This window comes from Oryctolagus cuniculus, chromosome 13, assembly GCF_051225735.1.
Source record: "Oryctolagus cuniculus isolate XC-2025 breed Fujian yellow rabbit chromosome 13, ASM5122573v1, whole genome shotgun sequence".
Taxonomy (NCBI): domain Eukaryota; kingdom Metazoa; phylum Chordata; class Mammalia; order Lagomorpha; family Leporidae; genus Oryctolagus; species Oryctolagus cuniculus.
The window spans coordinates 3,971,442-3,998,634 of record NC_142879.1 but is presented as its reverse complement, the minus strand read 5'-3'; the positions used below and the strand labels follow the sequence as shown (position 1 = coordinate 3,998,634).

Genomic DNA, 27,193 nt, shown 5'->3' with positions numbered 1-27,193 from the left:
TTGGAGCTGGACACACCAGCTGCACTTAGCATTGCAGTCTCTCTTCTCCCCAGGCTGGAGCCAGCTGCAGGCAGGGCAGGGTGAGCTCATAGACTTCCTCCCTCGTCTCTGCCCAGTCTAACCCTTCCAAGCGCGATAAATCCGGTTTTTCGCTGCTCATCGTTGGAGAACAGGAAGGGAAAGAGATTCAGGGTCCAAGAAAGTAATCACTTCCAGGCACTGCTTTAAGTTGGCTTAGTTTTCTCCAGTACATGTTAGAGTTCTTCTTGTATGGATTCTTCTGAGACAACCTACGGTTGAGATCTCTTCCTTGTGTGCCCTGACTTATGCAAACTCAGCTTTGCTCTAGCTGGGGACTTGTGTTTTCTTTGACATCCCCAATGCATCTCATGGTCCACTTCCAGGATTCTTTTTCTGAGGTCCTTTCACTCCACTGTGTATCTTGAGTAGGACTTAGGACTCCTTTCCAGCATTCTCCTGAGTCTATGGAGAATACTCATGTTTTCCTTCTCCCAGCAGACTCTGAGAATGCAATTCTTTCCAAAATGAAACTCTCTATCTACTACATGTGTCTCTTTACAATTCTCAAGCAAAACCAGACATCAGCGGACCCTAGCAGACACACATTGAATCCTGATGAGCTGTGGGCAGTCTCCTTAAAGGCCCTTCTTTCAAATGGGAGGTTAGCAGGTGCATTCCTCCCTACATTTCTCCCCAAGGGCAGAGGGATTGTACTCACTGTAGAGCTCTCCAGAACAAATAAACAACATTCAAAAACTCTTCCAAAGTTCTCCCTCGCTATCTACTACCTCAGTCCTTTAATATTTGTGAAGTTGTCAAGTTTTAGATTCATATAATTTTCTAGTTCATCTGCTCATTACAAAATATAAAGGGTAGGCTGCTTCACAGTGCATTATAGTATTTTATATATTTAGAGTGTTGGACCAACTTCCAAAATGGCAGAGCAGGGGACCTGGAAAATCTTCTCTCCAAAAAGCACTGAAGAAACCAGGAAGAATTATCACAAACTACTAACACTGGAGACCGACCAGGGGACATACAACAAATGGAAAGCATCTATTTCTTTAAATCTATTAAATCTCAACAGCAATCGGAATCTGGGGGTTACTCCCACCCTGTTCTAATTCCACAGCTCAGACACTCTAACACGAAGGCAGGTCAGCCTAAGAATTCGTAGCTCAGTCCCTTTGTTGGTGGTACTGGGGTGGGGGTGTGGGGCAGGGAGGACGGAACTGTATTTGGAGCAGGCATAGACAACTCCATGTCCAGAGTATTGTCCAAAACACAGGAGAACACTTATTCTGTAGAGCTGAAAATAAAGTGAACGGACATCTTTAACAAACAAACAAACAAACAAGACCACAGAGATCACAGCACCAAATAATCAGGGAAGTCTAACGCTGTCTGGTTGGGACCAGCAACAGAACAGGAGATCGGCCAGCAATGTAACACGGAGCTCCGAAGAGAGAGACGAGCTAAGAGAGCCTTGCTGAGACCCAACTTATCCCTAGACAGCTAGAAAGCTGTGCGCATGCAAGCAAACAAATACAAGGTCTGGGGAACACAGAAAATGAAAACAGCACGGGAAAGTCAAACTCCCTGAACTCCAAAGCATTCCCTAAGCCTCAGCCAGATCAAATGGCAGAGGAAAATGCATACTCACTCAAGATGTTTAAGCCGGTCTTCAGCCACTCAGTGACTGACAGCTAAGCTGTACTGACCTGGAGGGGACCTTAAGAAAGCAGACCTAAAAACAAAAACAAAACAAGAATTAGGGGACAACCTCTAGGCTCAGCAGTAAAGATGCTGCTCAGGACATCACATGTTGGACTGCCGGGGTTCAAGTCCAGACTCCATTTCTTTTTTTTTTTTTTTTAAGATTTATTTATTTATTTGAAAAGCAGAGTTAAAGAGGCAGAGGCAGAGAGAGCGAGAGCATGAACAAGAGGCCTTCCATCCACTTGTTCACTCCCCAAATGGTTGCAAAGGCTGGAACTGGGCCCATCTGAAGCCTGGAGCCTGGAGCTCATTCCAGTTCTCCCATGGGAATGCAGGGGCCCAAGCACTTCGGTCATCTCCACCACCTTCCCAGGCACATTGTCAGGGAGCTGGATCAGAAGTGAAACAGCCAGGACTCCAACCAGCGCCTAACTGGGATACCGGCGCAGCAGGCAGCGGCTTTATCCACTACACCACAGCGCCAGCCCCGGAACTCCACTTCTGATTCCTGCTTCCTGCTAATGTGCACCTAGGGAGGCAGCACGTGACGGCCCAAGTACTTGAGTCTCTGACACCCACGTGGGACACCTGGATGGAGTTTCTGGCTCCTGGCTTCAGCCTCGCCAAGCCTCAGCTATTGTGAGCATTTGGGGAGTGAACCAGCAAACAGAAGATCTCTGCCTGATTGTCTCTCTCTGAGCTTTTGAATAAATATTATAACATAAATTTTTAGATAAAAGTAAGAACCTTTTCTTTTTTTTTTTGGACAGGCAGAGTGGACAGTGAGAGAGAGAGACAGACAGACAGAAAGGTCTTCCTTTACCGTTGGTTCACCCTCCAATGGCCACTGTGGCCGGCATGCTGCAGCCGCACACCCCGCTGATCCGAAGCCAGGAGCCAGGTGCTTCTCCTGGTCTCCCATGGGGTTCAGGGCCCAAGCACTTGGGCCATCCTCCACTGCACTCCCGGGCCACAGCAGAGAGCTGGCCTGGAAGAGGGGCAACCAGGGCAGAATCCGGTGCCCCGACTGGGACTGGAACCCGGTGTGCTGGTGCCGCAGGCGGAGTATTAGCCTATTGAGCCATGGCGCTGGCCAGTAAGAAGTAAGAACCTTTCAAAAAAATATTTATTTTATTTATTTGAAAAAGTTACAGAGAGAGGTAGAGACAGAGAGAGAGAGAGAAAGAGGTCTTCCACCCGCTGGTTCACTCCCCAGATGGCCGCAATGGCCAGAGCTGAGCTGATCTGAAGCCAGGAGCTTCTTCTGGGTCTCTCACATGGGTGCATGGATCCAAGGACTTGGGCCATCTTCTACTGCTATCCCAGGCCATAGCAGAGAGCTGGATATGAAGTGGAGCAGCTGGAATGCGAACCAGAGACCATACAGGATGCCAGTGCTGCAGGCCAGGGCTTTAACCCACTGTGCCACAGTGCCGGCTCCAAAAATAAGAACTTTAAAAGAGGGAAATTGAGCAAATATATCAGAAACTGAGCACTTTAAAAGAGTCCTTAGAACAAGCTGAGGAAGTTACTAAAACAGACAAACTGAACAGGAATCTTTCCAGGGAAAGGATCGAAATCCAAAGCTACCACAACATAATCTACAGCATAATCTACAAGTTAAGATATCACTTAAAATTTACAATTTTTATTTTTTTAAAGAATTATTTATTTATTTGAAAGAGTTACAGAGAGGACGGACAGAGATCTTCCATTGGCTGGTTCACTCCCCAGAAGGCTGCAATGGCCAGAACTGGGACAGGCCAAAGCCAGGAGCTTCTTCCAGGTCTCCCATGTGAGTAGCAGGGGCCCAAGCACTAGGGCCATCTTTTGCTGCTTTTAACAGACCATTAACAGGGAGCTGGATCAGAAGCAGATGAACCGAGACACAAACCAGCATCTATATGGGATGCTGGCATTGCAGGTAGAGGCCTAACCTACTACGCCAATTTACAACTTTTGAAAACAGCAGGGGCCGGTGCTGTGGCATAACGGGTAAAGCCACTACCTGCAGCACCAGCATCCCATATGGCTGCTGGTTCTATTCCCAGCTGCTACACTTCCAATCCAGCTCTCTGCTATGGCCTGGGATAGCAGTAGAAGATGGCCCAAGTCCTTGGGCCCCTGCGCCCAAGTGGGAGACCCAGAAGAAGCTCCTGGCTCCTGGCTTCTGATCAGCATAGCTCTGGCCATTGCAGCCATCTGGGGAGTGAACCGGTGGATGGAAGACCTCTCTGTGTCTCTGTCTCTGCCTCTATGTAACTGTGCCTTCAAAAAAAAAATATTTAAAAACAGCAACAATAACAGGAAAGGATGAGCCACACACAGGGAAACACAGTTAATACTGACTGTCTCTGGGGAACTGAGATGACAAATGTTTCACAGCATCTGATACACACATGTCAGAAAACCTAAAGTAAACCATGCTTAGAAAACTAAAAGAAATATAAAGAATACCAACAAACAGATACAGACATTAGGAAAGAAAGAACCAAATGGAAACTCTGGAGTTAAAAATGCAATAACTGAAATTTAGAATTTACAAGAGGGAACCTGAGTTAAACTGACAGAATCACTGAAGTTAAACATATAAAACATATAAAAATGGAAATTAATTAATTAATGGAACTCAACGAAAAAACCCAAACATTCCAAGTGGGATATACATAAAACAATCCGCACATGGACATAACATAACCAATCTTTGGATAGTCAATGAGAAAAAGAAGGGGCCAGTGTTGCGGCACAGCAAGCAAAGCCACCACTTGCAACACTGGCATCCCATAATGAGCACCTGTGTTTAAGTCCTAGCTGTTCCACTTCTGAGCCAGCTCCCTGCGGATGGCCTCGGGAAAGCAGCGGAAGATGGCCCACGTGTCTGGGCCCCTGCCACCCATGTGGGAGACCTGGGTGAAGCTGCTTTGGCCTGGCCCAGTGCTGGCCATTTTGGCCATCTGGGGAGTGAACCAGCAGATGGAAGATCTCTTTCTGTCTCTCCCTCTCTGTCTCTGTCTGAAACTCTGACTTTCAAATCAATAAAAAAAATATTTTAAAAAGAGAGGAAAATTTTGGAGCAGCAAAAGGAAAATGGCTCTTCAAATACAAAGCAATCAAAATAACTTTAACAGATGACTTCTCAACAGAGCCAATGGAGACCTGAAGGCAGTGGGATGACACATTCAAAGTGTTCAGAAAACAAAAATGTAACCCAAGAACACTAGATCAGCAAAACCACCCTTCAGAACTGAAGGAGAAACACATTCCCACACCAATAAAAAACAGGGAATCTATTGCTAGGACACGAGCATTACAAAAATTAGTAAACAAATTCTTCGTGCTGAAAGAAGTGCCATTAGACAGTAATTCAAATCCACACAGAGACAGAGGGTACCAGCAGCATTAAGAATATGGACAACCGTAAAAGATAGGAAAAACATTTTTCTATTCTCAACTTCAGTTTCATATATACACACACCACACACATATATACATATATGAAATATATTGAATTTAAATATATATGAAAGTTAATATATAAAATAAGATAAAAAAGGAAAAGAGAGAACTACATTAGACCCAGGAAATGATACCAGATAGTCACTGACTGAATCCATAGAAAGAAATGAAGACTACCAGAAACAGCAAACACGTAGGTTAACCTAAAATATCCTATAGTTTTTCCTCTTCTCTTAAATTCTCTAAAAGACACAGAATCTATAAAGTAATGATATACAACACTATATGATTGGGTTTATAACGCGTGTGATCTATATAGCAACAACAGTACAAAGGAATGAGGAGCGGATGCAAATCCATGCAAAGTTTCTCTATTTTACAGGCATCGTTACCCATACCAAGTAGATTATAACAAATTAAGGTGCATATCTCCTTACAGAGCAGCCACTAAGAAAGCAACTCAAAAATACAGTTAAAATATCAAAAAAGGAACTTAAACAAACCACCAGAAATCACCTTCCTAATTCAAGAAACGAAAGAAAAGAAATGAGACGTAGAAAACAGAGAACAAGATGGCAGATGGCAGTGCAGCCATGTCTCTAATAACATTAAATACGACAGGACGGGGTGGACATTCAGCACGGCAGTGAAGACACCGCTTGGGACACCGGCATCCCCTGTCAGCGCCTGGGTTTGAGTTCCAGCTCTCTTCCCACTAGGGCACAACGTGGAAGGCAGTGATGGCTCAGACACTTGGTACCTGCTATCCATGGGGGATGCCTGGATTGTCTGGGGCTTCTGGCTTCAACCTAAGCATGATCCAGCTGCTACGGGTATTTAGGGAGTAATTTTTGTCTTTCCGACTCTCTCTCTGTCCTTCTTTCAAATGAATAAAAAAGTTTTAAATGTGAGTGGATTTAACCCTCCAATGACATAGTTGTCAGCCTGGATTAAATCTCCCACATCAAAAATTGTGGAAAAATCCAGATAAGATCTGTAGTTTACTTAGTAGCATTATACCAAGGTCAGTTTCCTGGTTTTGATAATGTACTTTGGTTATGTAAGATTTTATGTTGGAGAAAGCTAAAAGAAGCATATATGAGAACTCTGTGTAATGCTTTTCACACAATCTATTAAATTCTTTTAAAATTAAAAAGATTTTTTAGGGCCAGCATTGAGGCATAGCAGATAAAGTCACCATCTGCAACACCAGCGTCCCATATGGGCTATTGTTCATGTCCTGGCTGCTCCTCTTCAGACCCAGCTCCCCGCTAACAGCCTGGAAAAGCAGCAGCAGATGGCCAAAGTGCTTGGGCCCCACACCCAAGCTCCTGGCTCCTGGCTGCAATCTGACCCAGTGCTGAAGTTGGGGGCCATCTGGGGAACGAAGGAGGGGATGAAGATCGGTCTCTCCCTCTCCTTCCTCTTTTCTCTCTGTAACTCTTTCAAATAAATACTTTTTTTTTTGAAAGGCAGAGCTAGAGAGAGAGAGAGAGAGAGAGATCTTCCATCCACTGGTTCACTCTCCAAATGGCCACAAAGGCCAGAGCTGAGCCAGACGGAAGGCAGAAGCCAGGAGCTTCTTTGGGGTCTCCCACAGGGTGCAGGGACACAAGCACTTGGGGCATCCTCTGCTGCTTCTCCCAGGCAAATCAACAGGGAGCTGCATCAGAAGGGGTGCAGCCGGGACTTGAACCAGCACCCATACGGGATGCCAATACCACAGGTAGCAGCTTAACCTGCTACGCCACAGTGCAGGCCCCAGAAGTGTTTTTTTATAAAAAGTTTTAAAAAAAGAATCAAATACATGTACATAGGTCTTACTGCTCTGTACAATTTTCTCTCCAGCATTAGGGGCACACGGTCAGCATTGGGTCACCTTCCTGGGGGCAGACTGTGGTCAGACAGTGAGGGCACTACCAGCGGCAGCGACAGTCACTCCTCCGCCCCCCAGCTGTGAGCAGCGGCGGCGGCAGCGGCTATTCTAGGTTTCTGTGGCGTAAGGCCAGGCCAACTTCCCCCCCACTAACGCCCACGCTTAACTCAGTCCTGGAAACCTTATTCAAATCAGGTTGCACAACCACTATAATGAATGTTCATGAAACAGCAGAGCCTTTGGGTTTTTTTGTCTCTTAGAACTAAGCTAAATCACCAGCCTTGGTGAGTACACATGGTCTTTTAAGTGTGAAGTAAGAGATATGAAACCTATACTTTCTTTTTTCTTCCTTTGTTTTTCTTTCCCCCGTCCTGTAAATAGAATCTTCCTGAACACAAAAGAGAGGGGGATCTGGACTCACTTCCCATCACACAGTGGCTTGTGCACCACAACTGCTGGCTTCCAATGAGTGCGGGCCACGCGCGGGCTCTCCCAGCTCTGTCACGCAGGCAGGGCCAGAGGACTTCCCAGGAAACGGGAGACAGCCTTTGGCCACCTCCCTCTGTACCATGGGTCACGGCCAGAGGAGAGAGCTGTTATGGAGGCCTCGAGGAAGGGGTGGGGGCGTGGACGGTGCTTTTCTGCCTCGCTCCATTCACTGTGCTGAGAGAGGAGGCTCAGCAGTGCAGCCCTGGCAGCTTCTCACCGGGAGCCAGGCCCAGCGCCAAGCCTGCCTCCTCCCTCCCCAGCTGCGGGATCCTCGTCCTCACTTTCCCCACCCATAACACGGGGAAAGGGTGCCTACAGTGCACACAGACGCCGGGAGGGGAGTGGACGCCAGTCGCCAAGCATAGCACCTGGCAGGTCAGGAGTACATGGAATCAGCATGCGTCTGTGGTGCTGTTTATGAAACGTGCTATTCCCAAGCCACCTCTGCCCTGAGGCTCATTTGGCTCTATGGAGACCTCGAAGTAAAGCAGTACTGTACACTTCTTCAAACTCCACAACGAGTTTTTAATAGAAATTAAGGAATGCTGTTTTGAACCCATTAAAATGTTTAAACTTTCAAACACTGGGAATTGACCTTGTGCTAAAGCTTCTTCCATGATACTGGCTATAAAAAGACGTCTTAACAGCGAAAAGGACAGGGGCGGGCCATGGCATAGCTGGTAAAGCCACCAGCTGTGGTCAGCATCCCAATTCTCATCCAGCTCCCTGCTAACGCTCCTGGGAAAGCAGCAGAAGATGGTCCAAGTGCTTGGGCCCCTGCACCCACGTGGGAGACGTGGAAGAAGCTCCTGGCTGCAGATCAGGCCAGCTCCTGCCATTGTGGCCATTTGGAGAGTGAACCGGTGGATGGCAGATCTCTCTCTTTTCTCTCTCCAACTGTTCCTTTCAAATAATAAATCTTAAAAAAAAAAAAAAAGCCACAGGACAGTGTATTATTGTCTTTCTACTATCACCATTCTTATCTGATAATTACTATGGCTGAAACTTTAATTTCTTAACTGTCTTTGCCAGTGCTTTTGTTTTTTTAAACCTAGACTAAGCAAACTTTGACATCACCACAGGCACGGGGCAATGAAGAGATGACAGCAGCTGAGAGGATAAATGAGCTGTTGTGAATCTAAAATGTCTCTCCAACCTCACGCTGTTTAGTACAGAAAATTTATTAGGAGAACCTCCCTGCTCCCCAGGACAGGTGAGAACAAGTCCCAGGTACCACGGCAGGTGGTCAGTCCTTGGCTCCATCTCTTAAACCAGAACCCAACCGGCACCCAACAGGGCAGACTCCGCGGCTCCTCCCACGGTGAGGCTCCTACTGCCCCCTCTCACATTCACGCTTCGCTCACTCACTGCTCTCCTTCTCCAGCTCTGAAACTGCTCCCTAAGCTCTGAAACTTGTATTATGGAAAGCCCATCATTTAAACAGACAAGTGCGCACGGCACACCTACCAGAGACTCGGTGACGGGAGAGGGTGAAGGGCTTCAAATAGGAAAGGCCTCACAGAAATGATAGCTAACTGGGCTGGCATTTGACAACACGACAGGGCTTAGATGTATGAGGGTCTTCAAGAAGTCTGTGGGAAACGCATTGTCTGAGAAAACCACGCGTGGATTTCAAAAAGGATTTGCACCTTAAATTAGCTTACCTTCTAATTTCATTTCCCATGACCTTCTGAAGTATTCGAGTAGAAGGGGAAATGGAGGCACTTCCTCTGAGGACACGCACGCGCATCAGAGAGGCTCCGTCCCACCTCAGGCGCTCTCTTCCCCAAACCTTCTCCCAAGGACCCTGTCTGCCCATCACTCAGGACTCTGCAGCAAGCCGTGCCTCCACCTGGCTTCCAGGCTGGGAGCCTGTGTTTCTCCTCTTTACTTCCTGCCCAAGCTTATACACCAAACACCATCGCACAGGTGCACGGCTCCTGAACGGTGGGCAACGCGAGGCAAGTTCCGCCTCCCTCTCCCTGCCTTGCTCTCGGGCCCAGAGTGATCACTCAACTCCCACGGACAGAGGATGAACGAGCACACGTGGGACCTGGCACGACACGCCGGAGGAACGTGGTCAGATCACAAACAAGGTCTGTGCTGAGAAACAGAGGAAGCAGGGTCGGTTCACAGAACCCAGAGAGAAACTGGAAGACATCTTAGCAACAGCTCAGCAGGATACTTCACGCCTGTTAAAACTTCCCCGGTGAGGGAACCCAAAGATGGAAGACCTTTCTCTCTACCTCTCAAATAAATAAAAAATAAAAAACAACTTTCCAGGGCCGGCACTGTGGCACAGCGAGTTAATGCCCTGGCCTGACGCACTAGCATCCCACATGGATGCCGGTTCGAGACTTGGCTGCTCCACTTTTGATCCAGCTCTCTGCTGTGGCCTAGGAAAGCAGTAGATGGCCCAAGTCTTTGGGCCCCTGAACCCGAGTGGGAGACCCGGAAGAAGCTCCTGGCTCCTGACTTTAGATCGGCGCAGCTCCGGCCATTGCAGCCAACTGAAGAGTGAACTATCGGATGAAAGATCAATCTCTCTCTCTCTCTCTCTCTCTCTCTCTCTGCCTCTCCTCTCTCTGCGTAACTCTGACTTTCAAATAAATAAATCTTTAAAAAAAAAAAAAAAAACAACTTCCCAAGTGCAGTCATTCTGTTAAGTGATTTATATATACACACATATACATATACCATCTCTTAATTTTCATAACAAGGTTATGATCATTACTGCCATTTTTGAGATTGCTTTCAAAAGTGGTTTCTGATTAAGAACTCGAAGGATGGCAGCTCCACACCACGCCCTGCAGAAGGACAGCTCTGTGTCAGGAGGGCTGAGGACATTCCCAGGCCCTCTGTGCGGAGCTATTGGAGCTGGAATCCTGACCTGTGCCACTCACACCAATTCTCTTTCTTTGCATGTCATCCTGCCACTCTCCCAGAGAGCCCAAACACAGACGGAGGCCCTGAGCCGTTTACCCAGTCAGCAACAGAGTGATCGTAGAGCCTTCCCAGGGGGACAGGGGGACACATGCGGCACTCTGGACCTCAACAAAATACCGCAGGACGGGCAGCTTACAAACAAGCTTGCTTTCACCCAGTTCTGGGAGTGGAAGTCCAACACCAAGTTTTGGGTTTGTTTGAGGCCTCTCTTCTCGGCTTGCAGAGGGCCACACTCTCGCTGTCTCTCCACAGGTGCTTTCTCCGTGCAGGTGGGTTCCCAAAATATTTCCTCTCCTAAGGAGGAGTTCTGTCCCACCGGATGAGGGCCCAGCCAGCCGGCCTTGCTTTAATGTAGTCAGCTTGGAAAGGGTTTCATCTCCAAAGATGGCTGCTTCTGGAGGTACTGGGGGTTAGGATGCCCGTGGATGAACTGGGCAGGGACAGGATTCAGTGTGTGAGTGACATAATTCCACAGCACAAATGCAGCAGGTAAACCAGGCAGCATAAAACTGTGGCTGGAGCAGGTGGTGCTTGGGGAGCAGGGGGAATGGCCCACAGGACGGGACACCCAGCTGAGCAGTGCTGTGGCGGGCATGGAGTTTCAGGCAGACAGGCAGACAGGCAGGCAGGCAGACAGACACACACACACACACACACACACACACAGTCCACATGAAGAAAACCGACTACCTAACACAGCTTCTGGTTCCACTTGATCTCTGGGAAGCTCAAGTCCAGGTGAGCGTGCCTACTTCAGCAAGAAACTGGCCAGTCCAGTTCCATACACCGCATTACAAACAGGGCAGGAATGTCTCCCCACTCCCAGGCCAGTTTTCGGGTTTTCTTTCCTAGGCATTCCTGGTTTGCCGGCATTTTCCATTGTTTCAGCTCTCTGGGGAGGGAAGCAGGTGACCACTCTGGCTATACTTTAAGGTACTTTAAGGTCACCAAAGACTGGATTTGGAGGAAGCACAGGAGGCCTGCAAAGAGTGCATAAAAAATATGTCCTAAGAAAAAGCTACACTCGCATTTCAAAAAAAAAAAAAAATACGCTGGCCAGCACCACAGCTCACTAGGCTAATCCTCCGCCTGCGGTGCCGGCACACCGGGTTCTAGTCCCAGTCAGGGCGCCGGATTCTGTCCCGGTTGCCCCTCTTCCAGGCCAGCTCTCTGCTGTGGCCTGGGAGTGCAGTGGAGGATGGCCCAAGTACTTGGGTCCTGCACCCCATGGGAGGCCAGGAGAAGCACCTGGCTCCTGCCATCGGATCAGCGTGGTGCGCCGGCCACAGCGGCCATTGAAGGGTGAACCAACGGCAAAAGGAAGACCTTTCCCCCTGTCTCTCTCACTGTCCACTCTGCCTGTCAAAAAAAAAAAAAAAAAAAGCTAAAATAGACATCTTTTAACTCCACTTCTCCAGGAATGTTTGGAAGTATCCTCATATTCATAATCACTGCATGGAGGGTACTTCACTACGCAAATGTGTAAGCTGAAGTCTGCAGACGTCAGCAAGCCTAGCGAGGTTTCCGCAGGGAATCAACTGAACACAAGCCCTCACTTTGAACCAAGTGCTCTTCCTTTACACACTGCCAGCACCTCCTCTCTCACCACTCACATGCAGGTGAAAAAAGAAACAGAATGGAAATAAAGAGGGCATATATAAACAAATATGGGATATAGTCTGGATGGCCGCTTCTGTACTTAATGTGAAGTATTTAGATTTCCTTTTTGAACACTTAACAATTTCTTTGAGACAATGACTTTTATAAGGATTGGTACTCTTATCATTCCTTATGACATGTACATTGTCACTAATCCGTGAATATTGCTGTATTGTCACCTAAATTGGTACAGGTACTGATGAAAATCTCTAATGGATAATCATAACACTCTTGGTCACATGTTTTTCCTGCAGCTTGATCGTTTTTAAAAGAAAAAGATACCAAATGCCTGCTGCTATCACCCTTTTAAAATTGCTATCTTTTGAAAAGCACCAGTATGTGTTTTAGATTGATTTCCCTGTTTAAGGGAGATGACAGTCAGTAGCTTCAGTTCTGATGGTATAAGCAAAACAAATAAAACATGTTTATAAAAGTTGTATCTTGAAACGCTGGTGTTCAACAGCTAGCAGCTTTTATGATTCACCCCATGCATTGTTAGTGTCACAAATTTTTATGGTTATTTCCAGCAGCTATTTCTATAGTATTTGCACTTACCTTTTATCTAATTTAACCCTAACTGAATTCTCCTTTTCTCATGGAGGCATTTATATTCAAAGTGGAGGTATCTTCCCTTAAGTATAGTATAGGAAGAGCTCAAATATAATGGAGATGGACAGTTTAGTAGTGCTATAGCCACACGTACTGTGTTGGCATTTGTGGTAACAGTTTGAGCACTAGTTCAGTGTGCCTATGAACTTAATGCTGCTTGTTGTCCCATTCCACTTTGACGTCATGGAGAATCAATCCCACCTATTAAGCAAAGGCTGTGAAATTACTTTTCTGTGCAGAAGTTAAATTTGTTTTCAGCCTTTAGCTAAGGGATTTTTCCAGTAGGTGCTCAGCTACTTAAAAACAAAGCTATTCTCAAACATTCATCATTAGACAACTGGAGTTTTTGCTGGTTTTGTAACCTACTAAAATAGATAGGCTGTTGAACATTCCACATTCAAAAATTTTGTAGGGTGGTGGGAAATGGGGGATCTTCAATGTTTATTTTAAAATAAAAGAAGTTCTTGACTTTCAAAAAAAAAAAAAAAAAGAGGGCATATATAAACTGTAGTGTGACCAAAGCTCATGCTACCAAATTATTGTTTGATGTATTAGAGTCACTTTCGTCCTTTCTACTTTTCTCTTTTTTTTTTTTTTTTTTTTTTTTGACAGGCAGAGTGGACAGTGAGAGAGAGAGAGACAGAGAGAAAGGTCTTCCTTTGCCATTGGTTCACCCTCCAATGGCCGCTGCGGCTGGCATGCTGCGGCCAGCGCACCGCGCTGATCCGATGGCAGGAGCCAGGTACTTATCCTGGTCTCCCATGGGGTGCAGGGCCCAAGCACTTGGGCCATCCTCCACTGCACTCCCTGGCCACAGCAGAGGGCTGGCCTGGAAGAGGGGCAACCGGGACAGAATCCGGCGTCCTGACCGGGACTAGAACCCGGTGTGCTGGCGCCGTAAGGCGGAGGATTAGCCTAGTGAGCCGCGGCGCCGGCACCTCCTTTCTACTTTTCTAAGCTTCAGCATGGTTGTGAGTCATTTACTTACACATCTTAGAATATTTAAAAAAAAAAAAAAAAGAAAGAAAAAACCCTCTTCCCACACAGACCATTCTGGAATCCTTTCAGACTGACAGGTGTCAATGAAGAACACTGTTTTGCCTCCTTGCACAAGAAACTGGTCGTGGTGACGCGCTCAGTGCTAGCACACCTCACCCGGCTCTGGCCACGTGGCACCAAATGCTCAGAAAAGTGTGCGCTGAGAAGGCTTCACGTTCTGCAGCTTTCTCTCTCCAGGCCGGAAGTGTTGCAAACACACTCCCCCGGGGAGCATCAGTGTGGCTGAGGGCTCCACGCCCTCTCTAACTGCTGCCTTTTCCCCTGACTTACTCAAGAAGCCCCTGCAGGGAAAGCCCTAGTTCTCCCCAGGGTGAACAGTCATGGAAGACCTCCAGGGAGACCAGCCCGCTGGCTTCACTGCACGCGCGAGTCACTTCATCAGTGGCTCAGTCACCCAGTCTTGCTTTGCCTTTTTTTCTTTTTTAAAGATTTTATTTATTTATTTGAGAGGTAGAGTCATAGACAGTGAGAGCGAGAGGCAGAGAAAGGTTTTCCGTCCGCTGGTTCACTCCCCAAATGGTTGCAATGGCCAGAGCTACACTGATCCGAAGCCAGGAGCTTCTTCCAGGTCTCCCATGTTGGTGCAGGGGCCAAAGCACTTGGGCCATCCATCTTCCACTGCTTCCCCAGGCCATAGCAGAGAGCTGGATTGGAAGAGGAGCAGCCGGGACTAGAACTGGCACCCATATGGGATGCTGGCACCGCAGGCGGAGGATTAACCTAGTGCGCCACAGCGGCAGCCCCTTGCCTTGCTTTTAACTATCATGGGAATTCATGCAGACAGCTGGTGAGGTTGATCTTGCAGATAAAAATATAGATTGAGGTTGACTATCACCTTTAAGAGGAGCAAATGGACAAAAATATAGCAGGAATTGAGGAAGCGCCAAGGATCTGTGCATCTACCCATCCCAGGCAGTACTGTGAAATCAAGCCACTAAACACAAGGAGCTGTGCATCCACCCAGCCCAGGCATTAACTGTGAAATCAAGCCACTAAACACGAGGGGCTGTGCATCCACCCATCCCAGGCAGTACTGTGAAATCAAGCCACTAAACTTGAGACCAGCACTGGACAAGTCCGAGATTGCGTAAATGTGATAGGAACTCCAGCTCACCATTCTTTTCTAAGGCTGTAATAAGTCTCAGAAATGGGCTTCCAGATGCCAGGAAGGCAGACTGACCTTTGCGAGGGAATGAGAAACAAATCTTTTGCAGGATTAACAGCTCTATAGACGGCAAAGGTAAAGCATGCATTTGGGGTTCTTAAACTTCTTTGCGCCAGAGAGCCGTCTGGCAGTCTGAGGACCCAATGACACAGGGTGACATTTTAAAAATCACCACATAAGGGCCAACGCAGCAGCTCAATAGGCTAATCCTCTGCCTGCAGCGCCGGCATCCCGGGTTCTAGTCCCGGTAGGGGCGCCGGATTCTGTCCCAGTTGCCCCTTTTCCAGGCCAGCTCTCTGCTGTGGCCAGGGAGTGCAGTGGAGGATGGCCCAAGTGCTTGGGCCCTGCACCCGCATGGGAGACCAGGAGAAGCACCTGACTCCTGGCTTTGGATCAGTGCAGTGGCTGGCCATGGCATGCCAGCCGTAGCGGCCATTTGGGGGGTGAACCAACAAAAGGAAGACTGTTCCCTCTGTCTCTCTCACTGTCCACTCTGCCTGTCAAAAAAAAAAAAAAATCACCACATAAAATAGCAGATCATAAACGAAGGGAATCAAGAGGAGCCCCTGGGCCACGGCAGACCACAGATGCGAGGTCGCGTTTATGCCTGCCTGGGACCCTTGCAGCTGGTTGCCCCTGTCTGTGACATTTCCAAAGTTTGATATATAAGTTTTCTCCAGACGGACACTAGGTAGAATGATAGAAAATGGCCTTCTTTTTGCAATGCCGACCGCTGCTAGCACCGTACAGAACAAGTGGCACATCCCGTATTTCGGGTGCTGTGCGTGATCCACACGGATGGAAGAGAACCACAGCCGGTCATCTGTACACACTGGCACACACTGCCCCCACCGCCGGTCACCAAGATGGAGCCCCGCTTCCAGGACGGTTAGCACAGCCTGTGGGCCTTCCAGCCGGGCATCTGCTGATGACATATAATGACTCAGGGTTTTTGGGGTTTTTTTTTTTTTTTTTTGCCCTTAAATACGCAATGAACAGAAACACTGGACTCTCCCCTCCATTTTGCAGATGAGGAACTGGCCAGGAGGAAGTCAGACAACGGCAGCGAAACCACAGCCTGACACATGCGGCAGAGCCAGGAGTCCAGAGCACAGTTTCCCATCTCATGAGGTGGGGGAAGAACGGGGAGCGGGGCAGAGCCGAGGCAGCCTCGGCACGCCTGTGCACGGGGCACGTGCCCCTCCCCACCTCGAGGCCCAGCCTGGCCCACCGGACTCCCTGCTTCCTTCCGTGGGGCAGCCTGGCTCTCCTGACAGGACTGAGAAATGGACTTCCCAGGGAGAGGATCTCTGTCCTTGCAGGAAATGTGAGGGTCAGTATCCCTATAAATGTAGTCCGTCAAACACAATATGGCGGCCAGGTGTTGTCGAAAGCTCTAAGGGTGGAAAAGCAAGGGGAGTGCCTTTCGACACAAGGGCAGGGTTTCTCTCCAGCTGGGGAAAGCGCATCAGGGAGCAGGCGCAGCCAGGGGCTGGAACTCCCCTGCACCCTCCATACGAGGATCTGGGATCTAACAGGAGTAGGAACGCTGATTGGGTTTTGCTCTGGTTGGCGGCTGCCTGCTCCTGCTAATGTTTTAGACATCTCCACACACGGCAGCTCCAATGGCTAGAGCCCTCCGTCAGGCAGTTCTCCGTACCCCCAGGAACCCAGGGAGCTTGACGAGGCCTTGGGAGGTGGGGAGCAGGCAGCTATAAGACAGAGCCCAGATTCAGTGAAGGCCTGGGGGGGGGGGGGGGGAGGCAGGCTGTGAAACCTCCCCAACTGCAGATGACAACAGCAACTACCCCACCACCCAGGGTATGAAGAAAAAACTCCCAGGACACAGCTCCAGCAACAGGGAACGGCTCCGAGACGCACCGAGCTGTAGAACCAGGCCCAGCCACCGGGGTGGGGTCGGGGGTGGGGGGTGATGAACCCACCAAGAGTTTGGAAAGCACACAGGCTCTATCCCTGCCCAGCAGGCCTGGAAATCACCTCCAGCAGTCACCACTCACCCTCCATACGAGGATCTGGGCTCTAACAGGAGCAGGAACGCTGATTCGGGTTTGTTTTGTTTAATTTTTGCTTGGTGCTGTGGTTCATTTTTAAGGATTTCCAGCCTTTCTTCTTCCTTGAAGAACCCAATCATCTGGCTTCCCTGCTCCTGGCTGGAGAAAAACCATATAACCTGGCACACGGTGCCACTGCAGGCTCAGGTCTTCAAACCCCAAGGGCCCCTCTCCATGGCAGGGCGGGCTTCTTTCTAGGAGTCTCCAGGGCACTGGCACTCCCACTGCAGGAAGTAACTTTGTTTCCCCTCGTCTTGCACCACCCCACCCCACACTTGGCATGACCTCTGCTTCCCCTGCTGAGAAAACAGAAAGCAGCAGAGGGGAGGTTCTCCCCACTTCCAGTCTGCAGGTGCCGGGAGTGCCTCCCATTACAGAGCTGGCCCCACACCTGGTCTCTGCGTGCACAATCCCTCTCTCCTCCTCAAGGACTTTGCTCCCACCACCCTGTCTGTCCTGCAGCATCAAACTTCACTTTCAACCCATCTCTCCATCCAGTCTGGGGTCTCTGATGCGGACACCAGATACCAGAAGGTCCTGGTCTCCCACATCTCCTGGCCTCCCTCCTTCAGCTCAGTTCCCTTGCCCCGCTTTTACTATACCTAACACACTAAAAGCAGGGAGTGCTACAGCTGCCCTTGGGGTCCCTGAACACAGACTCATGAGGTCATTTATCTCCCCCTGGACGACATCTTGTGGAGTTTCTTTTCCAGGAACCCCAGGCCCCAGCAAGAAGTCACTACCACCTCACTGACTGCAGCCCAGTCATGCATCATTACAATTCCCAAAGAACACGACATCCCTGCCCAAAGGGGACCAGGAGCACTGCAGATCAACCAGATGGACACAGCTGACCATGCGCCGCCCGGCCCCAGCTTCAGAGCGTAGGATCCCTTACTGCACCCCTCCAGGAGCCCAGGAAGGAAGCGGTACCTGTCAGGCTCCTTGCTCCATGATTTGCAACAAACTCCCACCTTCTCCCCCCACCTCCCACACGGGGACTGGCTTGCCTGCATCAGGTAAGCAGATGCAATCTGGGGGTTCTATAGAGGCTCCTCCCCCCAAGATCTGGGGGCATCTAGGACAGACCCCCTACCCCTGCTAGGTCTCCATTCTTCAGTTGTGTTTCGTCGTCAGAGTTCTCTAAGGGCTCAAATGCTCACCCTGCTTCCATGTGCCGGCCACCCCAGCACCCGATTCCCTCCCACCCCACCTCCACTCCTCATGCCCGCCCTCACTCCCACGCCAGCTCCACTGCCTCCTGACATCAGACCACCCTCCACTCAAACCGCTGCTTCCAAGATCATCAGTGACGGCCAAGTTTCCAAGAGCGGCGGTCACTTTCCCGCCTACATCGTTCTCCAGCTCCGGGCTTCCTCTGAAGCCGTCTCCCCCCTGACTCCGTGGCATCTCCCTAATCCCCAGTTCTCCATCGAATAAGTCTCGCTGGCTTCTCCAAGGCTCTTCCACCACTGCTGCTCTCCACGTGCAGCCCCCTCCTCACCCCTCTGGGGGTGCACCCCATCTTCCACTTTCCCATGCTCTATCATCTAAAGCTCTCTATCATCAAAGCTCATTTGCTTCTCTTCTATCACTTGTTACCTGTTTGTTCACACAGTCTCTCTCCTCCAAGGGCAAATGAACTACACCTTTTTTATTCACCCAGGTTTGCCCTAAGTGTAGCACAGTGCCTCGCATCTTACTAAATACTAATTAAAACGTACTGGATTGGTGAAGAAATGAATGAGCAAAGTCCATTTTGTTTGAGCTAGTAGGTAAAAATCCTTATGTGAAAAAGAAGAGTATCATAGGCTAATCCTCCACCTGCAGCACCGGCACCCCGGGTTCTGTCCGGTTGCTCTTCTTCCAGTCCAGCTCTCTGCTGTGGCCCGGGAAGGCAGTGGAGGATGGCCCAAGTGCTTGGGCCCTGCACCCCATGGGAGTCCAGGAGGAAGCTCCTGGCTCCTGGCGGCCATTTTGGGGGTGAACCAACAGAAGGAAGACCTTTCTCTCTGTCTCTCTCTCTCTCTCACTGTCTAACTCTGCCTGTCAAAAAAAGAAGAGCATCAAAGACTATCAAAATTGCTTCACCCAATATCTGGTCTTTTTTCTGAGTCCTCAAAAAACACAGTCTTCTACTACTTTTCAAAGCAAACCATATACATATATTTTAAAATGCCATATTGAAATTATTTTTCTCACTGAAAATTATGATTTATATAAGAGCATTATTTTTACTGTGATGATGAAAAGTGCAGAAATCTTTAAGAAATGTTTAACTTATCTTTTAGATTGACAAGTTGGCTTGGTTTGTTAATATATAATAATCTTAATTATATTATTATGATTATAATTGTTAATAGTTTATAATAATCTTAATTATCATATTAATATTGTGCTAATATGTAATTTAAAATAATTTGATATTTATTAGTACATATTACTTAAAGTATTAAGAATAGAATAATTAATTTCTAGTTAACACAAATTGCCCTATATTGGTTATCAATATGTATTAATACCAATTAACATACATTGATATACAAGGGAGTAATAGGTAAGGTTTTTTTTTTTTTTTTTTTTTTGGACAGGCAGAGTGGACAGTGAGAGAGAGAGACAGAGAGAAAGGTCTTCCTTTGCCGTTGGTTCATCCTCCAATGGCCACCACGGCTGGCGCACTGCGCTGATCTGATGGCAGGGAGCCAGGTGCTTCTCCTGGTCTCCCATGGGGTGCAGGGCCCAAGCACTTGGGCTATCCTCCACTGCACTCCCTGGCCACAGCAGAGCGCTGGCCTGGAAGAGGGGCAACCAGGACAGAATCCGGCGCCCCGACCGGGACTAGAACCCGGTGTGCCAGGGCCGCAAGGCGGAGGATTAGCCTAGTGAGCCGCGGCACCGGCTAGGTAAGGTATTAACTAACCACCAATTTATCAATCTAAACCATAGTTTAAGCAGACAGTAAAAGCCTCTGGAAGCAGCAAGTGAGTTTTACAAAACTCACTCTTGTATTGGTTTTCATTCACAAGAGCAGCACTGCATCCAGTGATAAAGATGACAGGAAATCCCACGTAAATATCATGAGCACTTATGTATCTCAAACACAACCTCTAGCTGTCACCAGGGACAACCACCAAGAGACAGGGTATCGCTAAGCACCTGTGCAATCAAGTGTGAAAACAGCCAAATCTGCTAACACGGGTGAGTGGAATTCTCAGATCTGCAGGGACCCTTCAAGGCTTCCCTCAAAGCACCCTTACCATAGTGCACTGGAGCACTGGCTTCAGGCTACAGAGAGGTCCCCGCTACCTGTCAGATCCAAGTTCATGACCTCAGCTAACTTTAAATTCACCTGCCTCCCCTTCATGACAGTTGAATGAAAAGGCAGTTGATACCTGCTTGAAGTCTGTAGGAGCCGCAAGTGACTGACAATATTCGGAGATCACAATTACAGACACAGAAGCCCATGCAGGAGGAGCCCAAAAGGACACTCATCCTTAGCACCCTTCCCAGACTGCTTTTCTATGACTTCTTACGTAATCACTCTTAATTCCTAAATTCCTATTCTCTATATGCATAAGGTCACATCAAACACATGTCTTAAAAGTCCTCAAGGGCTGGCGCCGTGGCATAGTAGGCTAAGTCTCCACCCGCAGCACCTGCATCCCATATGGGTGCCAGTTCCTATCCCAGCTTCTCTTCTTCCAATCCAGCTCTCTGCTATGGCCTAGGAAAGCAGTGGAAGATGGCCCAAGTGCTTGGGCCCCTGCACCCACGTGGAAGATCTAGAAGAAGCTCCTGGCTCCTGGCTTCGGATTGGCCCAGCTCTGGCTGTTGTGGCCATTTGGGGAGTGAACCAACGGATGGAAGATCCTTCTCTTCCTCTATCTGTAACTCTACCTCTCAAATAAACAAAATATTTAAAAAAAAAAAAGTGCTGGGTCGGCACTGTGGTGTAGCAGGTAAAGCCGCCGCCTGCAGTGCCAGCATCCCACATGGGCACTGGTTTGAGTCCTGGCTGCTCTACTTCTGATCCAGCTCTTGCTATGGCCTGGGAAAGCAGTGGAAGATGGCCCCAGACCCATGTGGGAGACCTAGAGGAGGCTTCTGGCTCCTGGATTCGGATCGGTGCAGCTCCAGCCATTGTGGCCAAATGGGGAGTGAAACAGCGGATGGAAGACCTCTCTCTCTCTCTCTCTCTCTCTCTCTCTCTCTCTGCCTCTCCTCTGTGTGTGTAACTCTGACTTTCAAATAAATAAATAAATCTTAAAAAAAAAAAGTGCTCCAAAAGAATTGCTTTTTTGCTTCAATGAGTAAAACATCAGAGCCTGACCTCCACCCTACACTCCGCCGGGCAAAGACTGCCCTGTGAACCATGGGCCCAAGAACTCAGCAGGACGGCTCTTTCCACCTGGGCTGGCCCTCCTGCGTTCTGACCACGCGCTGCACTAAGCTTGCTTATCACGTTGAAGCTGTGGGCACAAAACCACGAGGCAAATAGGAAACGAGACAACTTACCAACTGAAACTAGGAAGCCACTTGCTGACCTAACCTAGCAGCCAAACCTGTTCTAGTATATTCCATTGATTATAAAGGCATACACACACATACTAAGCCATCTTTAGAGCTAAAGATTTTTATACCTCCTGAGGAGTATCTGGTTAAGCTACTGGATTGTTTGGAAAAGTAAAATAATAACTTTCTTTTTCCTACAGTAATATATCCATGGTCAAGGCAGCCACTTTTTTGCCAACTGCTGGGTTTAATAACAGTCAGAAAGCAACACAGGTACTGTTGCTTATACTTAAGATATTCTAAGAAATGTATCTATTTTCCAAGCAAAACCTAGGATGAGAGTAGTACTTAATGTGTCCATTTTCTTTTTTTATAAAATGTCATATTTTATTTTCTTAAAACAGTACATGGCTATATAAAACAATTCCAAAGAAGCAAAATTATAAATCATACATTACTTATTCCAATTATTCTTAAGTGTTTGTGCCACTTCCTCTATTATGTCAATCAGTAACCAAGTTAAAAGGACAGACAATTGAGTTATTAGCGCACTGGGGCCATGCACTTACTAGCCCTTCACTCATAGTTTTGTTTTTGTTTTAAGATTTATTTATTTATTTGAGAGTTAGAGTTACAGAGAGAGGGGGAGAGACAGAGAGAGATCTTCCATCTAATGGTTCACTCCCCAAAGGGTGGCAACAGCCAGAACTGGACCTATCTGAAGCCAGGAGCTTCCTCCAGGTCTCCCACGTCAGTGCAGGGGCCCAAGCCCCTGGGCCATCTTCCACTGCTTTCTCAGGCCATAGCAGAGAGCTGGATTGGAAGAGGAGCAATTGGGACTAGAACCAGCACCCATATGGGATACAGGTACTGCAGGCAGAGGCTTACCTACTATGCCACAGTGCTGGCCCCAAATGTATAGTTTTTCTGATGTTCAACCCAATAGGAAATCGTTAATAACTTCTAAAACACACATCAAAACTGAGCAAATAATCAATCAGTTTAAACATACAAAAGGCACTGAAATGAAAATTCTAAGGCTTGAACATGAAAGCAGCCATTCGACCTGCCAACACCCCTTTTTCAGCTCTGTAACATGCAGATAGTACAGGTTGGCCTTTGTGGCTCAGTGGGTTGAGCTGCCGCTTACAGTACCAGCATCCCATATAGCTGCCGGTTTGAGTCCCAGATGTTCCACTTCTAATCCAGCTCCCTGCTAATTTGCCTGGGGAAGCATCAGAAGATGGCCCAGGTGCCTGGGCCCCTGCACTCACGTGGGAGACCCAGAAGAAGCTCCTGGCTCCTTGCTCCTGGCGCCTGGCTCAGCCCTGGCCATTGCAGCCATCTGGGGAGTGAACCAGCAGATGGAAGACCTCTTTCTCTGTCTCCCCTCTCTCTCTGCCTTTCAGATACATAAATAAAGCTTTTTAAAAAACTGTAGAGGGCCGGCACTGTGGCTCACTTGGTTAATCCTCTGCCTGTGGCGCCAGCATCCCATGTGGGCACTGGGTTCTAGTCCCGGTTGCTCCTCTTCCAAGCCAGCTCTCTGCCGCGGCCCGGGGGTGCAGTGGAGGATGGCCCAAATGCTTGGGCCCCTACACCCATGTGGGATACCAGGAAGAGGCACCTGGCTTCGGATCAGTGCAGTGCCAGCCATAGCACCCATTTTGGGGGTGAACCAACGGAAGGAAGACCTTTCTCTCCGTCTCTCTCTCACTGTCTAACTCTGTCAAAAAATAAAAACTGTAGATAGTGACACGTTTTTGCTATCTCATATGGTTATTGTTGGAATGAATAGAATCTAAAGTGGTTTATTTATAAATCATAAAATGCTACCTACATGAGAGATCATTGGGCCCTGATGTTTTTCTAAAATAGTCAGAAAACAGTTTGTAAATCAGAGAACAGCAAAATGGAAAACCAGGCAAGTACAAGCCGCGTGCTCCAAAGGCAGGAGCTCTGTACCGTCCAGGACGTGGAGGTGCACACACCACGGGCAGCCGTCGGTTTCTAACTCAGCACACTGCTGCTGCCTAGGTTTCTCTGCAGACTCCAGAGGTCAAGCAAATGAGGAAGGCCGAGGAAAGGAAGTGGCTGACTCACAACGCAAGGCCCACGATCGCTGACCCAGAGGTGTTAAACGCTGAGATGGTCACTCGGAGCGATGGGGCCATCACAAGCCGTCCGAAGCGTTGCGTAAGTGGCTATCTTGGAGGTGCAGCTTCAGGAAACTGCTCACAAGCAGCACCCAGCTACCTATGACGTAGGGGAGCGGCACACTGTATTTGCAGAGTATTCTAGACCAAGAACCACAGAGAATCCAAAACGGAGACTCGGAACATAGCAACTCATAACAACATAACAGGAGCAGCAAAAACATGCCACGGCCGTTTTAGTCTCAGGGAGGCGTGGATACAAGAGAGCGGAATAATATCCACGGCGTGCACTGTCAGCTCTGCGAAGAGCTCCAGAATCCGCCTTCCTGTGCCCGCCGTGTTTGTGGCCCTGATGGTCCAGCAGTAGAAGAGGAAGAGTGGCCCAGAACTTGAGCTTGTTTTCCCTGTCCTGGTTATTGCCGCACACGGACCGCACGCTTCACAGTTCTTTGTATAGACCCGAAACCTTAGTCCTCACTCAATCTCCTCTACTTTCAAAGGAGCCAATATAGACTCTCCACAACCCAATCAAAAACAAGCATTCTATCAGACGTAAGATGATTCACTAATTAACCACTTGATTTTTTTTTTTTTTTTGACAGGCAGAGTGGACAGTGAGAGAGAGAGAGACAGAGAGAAAGGTCTTCCCTTTCTGTTGGTTCACCCCTCGATGGCCGCTGCAGCCGGCGTACCATGCTGATCCAAAGCCAGGAGCCAGGTGCCAGGTGCTTCCTCCTGGGCTCCCATGCGGGTGCAGTCCTTGGGCCATCCTTCACTTCACTCCCGGGCCACAGCGGAGAGCTGCACAGGAAGAGGAGCAACTGGGACAGAATCTGGTGTGCCGGCGCCGCAGGCAGAGGGTTAGCCTATTGAGCCGCGGCGCCAGCCAACCACTTGATATTTTCATAAAACTTCGAGTTCTGGGGCTGGTGCTGTGGCATAGCACATAAAGCTGCTGCCTGCAGTGCTGGCACCCCACATGCACGCCGGTTCGGGTTCCGGCTGCTCCACTTCCGATGGCCTGGAAAAGTTGTAGAGGATGGCCCAAGTGCTTAGGCTCCTGCACCCACAGGGGAGACCTGGAAGAAACTCCTGGCTCCTGGCTTCGGATTGGCGCAGCTCTGGCCATTGTGGCCATCTGGGGGAGTGAACCAGCGGATGGAAGACTCCTCTCTCACTCCGCTTCTGTATCTCTGTATCTCTGCCTTTCAAACAAACAAATACATCTTTAAAAAAAAAGAAAAAAGAAAACCTTTGAGTTCTAAGAAATGCCACGTGACAGGAAGCATCTTTGCGGATTTCTGAGCTTCCCAAAGGCAGTTCCAATTTGTGTGTGTTGAAAGGCACAGGTGCAGCATGCTGCGCAGGGCTCCGGAGCTGGGACAAGGTCTGTGAGAGGGTCTCTGATCAAGACAGAGAGAGAGAGAGAGAGAGAGAGAGGAGAGAGGAAAGGAAGGATCGTACGCAACTAAAACTGTAAAACTGGCAAGCAAGACTGATAAGTCAAAGGCACGCTAGAAGAAAAGGAACCACTTCTAATTCTGTCTTCCTCTTTTTTTATTCCTCGAACTTTTTTTGAGTATGTAAATGATTTGGTTTGATGACTTCGCTCTTTAAGTAGCAGCACTGGAAAGATTAAGATGCATTAAAAAAAAAAACACAGAGTTATTTGTGTGACATGAACTGCAGCTGGTGCTAAGAAATCTAATTCATAAGTTTCCTTTTTCCTAATTAAACACAAAAACACTTTGCAAAATTAACTTATGCATTCAAACGGAAGCAGTCTCTCCTCCTGTAATAGATGCTCCCACTCCAGGCAGTGTCTGAAAAGGCTTTGAGCACAGGCAGCTTGAAAACTTCCCTGCACATTTCACAGTGATCGCCCAGGTTACAGACTGAGCTCTTCCGAGTTCAGACAAGAGCAGACCCTTGCTGCAGGAGCCACGTGACTGCACACCTCTGGGCAGTCCCTGGAAAGCTCACCAGGGTTTACCTCGCCTAGGCTGCCTGGGAACCTCGGTGGGCTGCAGCGCCTAACCCCGCCCATAGCAACCCCAGCAGCAGAACTTCAGAGCCCCCGCCCACGAAGGGCCCGCCCCCCGCCCAGGACACCTGCCTCTGCAGCCCAGATCCTGCGTGAACTGCCTGTCCCGTTCACCTGTGTGCGCCCAAAACCACAGACGCGCAGGCTGAAGGGGCCGCAAGGTGTAGCACAGTGAGCTGCAGGAAGCCGTTGGCATTTCATGACCAAACGCCTTGGAGCTTTTTGTGCTTGTTTTTTCCTAACTCTGCAATACAATCACTGAAACAGGTTATTGACGCTCAAAACGTGACTGCAAGTGGTGGAACTCTGTTTTTTTTATGGCTGAAGTATCGCCCATTGTGTAATGTAACTTTAAAATCTCCAAAACCGAAAAGAAGGGAGGGAGGGGATTTAAGCCTGTTCTCAGAACTGTTCAGCACAAAGCACGTGGACTCTGTTAACTAATTAAAGGCACTTACGATAAACTGACAGCATCCCTGGCGGACTCTCCCGGGTCCCAGTGCGCACTTGGCCTCCCGCGCGCGGACTGCCCGGCCCCGCATCCTGCGCCCACCGACCCTCAGCGCCCGGCCGCCCGCGACGACGGGGCCCCCGGCTGCGTGCTGCTCGCGGGGGCGCGGCGCCCCCGGCTGTGGGAACCCCGCCCCGCCGCGCCCGACCCCCGCCTGGCGCGCTCGCGCGGGCCACGGGCGCAGCCGCCCCCGCCCGCCGTCTCCCGTGGAGCTTCCTCCCCGCGCGCTCCCCCGGACCCCCGCAGCGGGAGGGCGCCGGTGCGGCTGGCGGCCCCGACTTACAGCGGTCTCCGCGCTCCCGGGCCTCGGGCTCCGGCCCGGACCCCTGGGCTCGGACTTAAGGACGGCGTCGCCCCGCCCCCGGTGGGCGGGGCCCGGGCGTGGGTGGGGCGGAGGCGTGGGCGGGGCCCTGGCGTGGGTGGGGCCCGGGCGTGGGCGGGGCTCCCGGGCTGCGGGCTCCTTAAGGTAGAACTCGCGTTTCAGACGTGCGGGTCTCTGCTGTGGAACCAGGGACAACAGAACCATGTGTCTGCGACTTCTTAAATACTCAGTTTCCTTTTGCTTTCTCCCAGTAAACTGAGAACAAAGCCGAAAAGGTAGTCAATAACCTACAGCCCTTTATAACAAAGTCAGAATATAAAATATGCACAGTAAAGATGAATAGACGACCACTGAAAAAAAAAAACCAAGTGTGTTCAAATCTTTTTTTCCCAAACGTAAAACACCTGGGTTGACACTCGTTTTTAAATGTAAAATTAAAAGCCTGAGGAGCAGGTTTGACCTGGCTCTGCAATGACTCCCCACCCCCAGCTTGGGCCTGGTGTGTATGTCTTGGCTGCTGAGTTATATGGGATGAGAGCATTCTCTGTGTGTCTGTACCTCTCTTTCTTTTTATTTT

The 27,193-nt window shown here is 49.1% G+C and overlaps 1 protein-coding gene across 4 annotated transcripts in view; it reads right to left on the bottom strand.

The window, feature by feature from the left end:
* The window catches only part of PLA2G4A (phospholipase A2 group IVA), a 158,663-nt gene extending 131,977 nt beyond the window's left edge, over positions 1–26,686 (bottom strand). For 2 of the 4 annotated variants that reach the window (XM_089311212.1, XM_089311216.1), the window contains exons 1-2: positions 26,578–26,682; positions 1,685–1,768 (exon numbers count right to left, since the gene is read on the bottom strand). The gene's annotated coding sequence lies outside the window, so the exon portion shown is untranslated. Of the gene's footprint in view, positions 1–1,684; positions 1,769–26,577 lie in introns of all 4 variants that reach the window. The other 2 variants (XM_089311213.1, XM_089311217.1) reach the window with 2 other exon arrangements.
* Between the last annotated feature and the right edge of the window lie 507 nt (positions 26,687–27,193).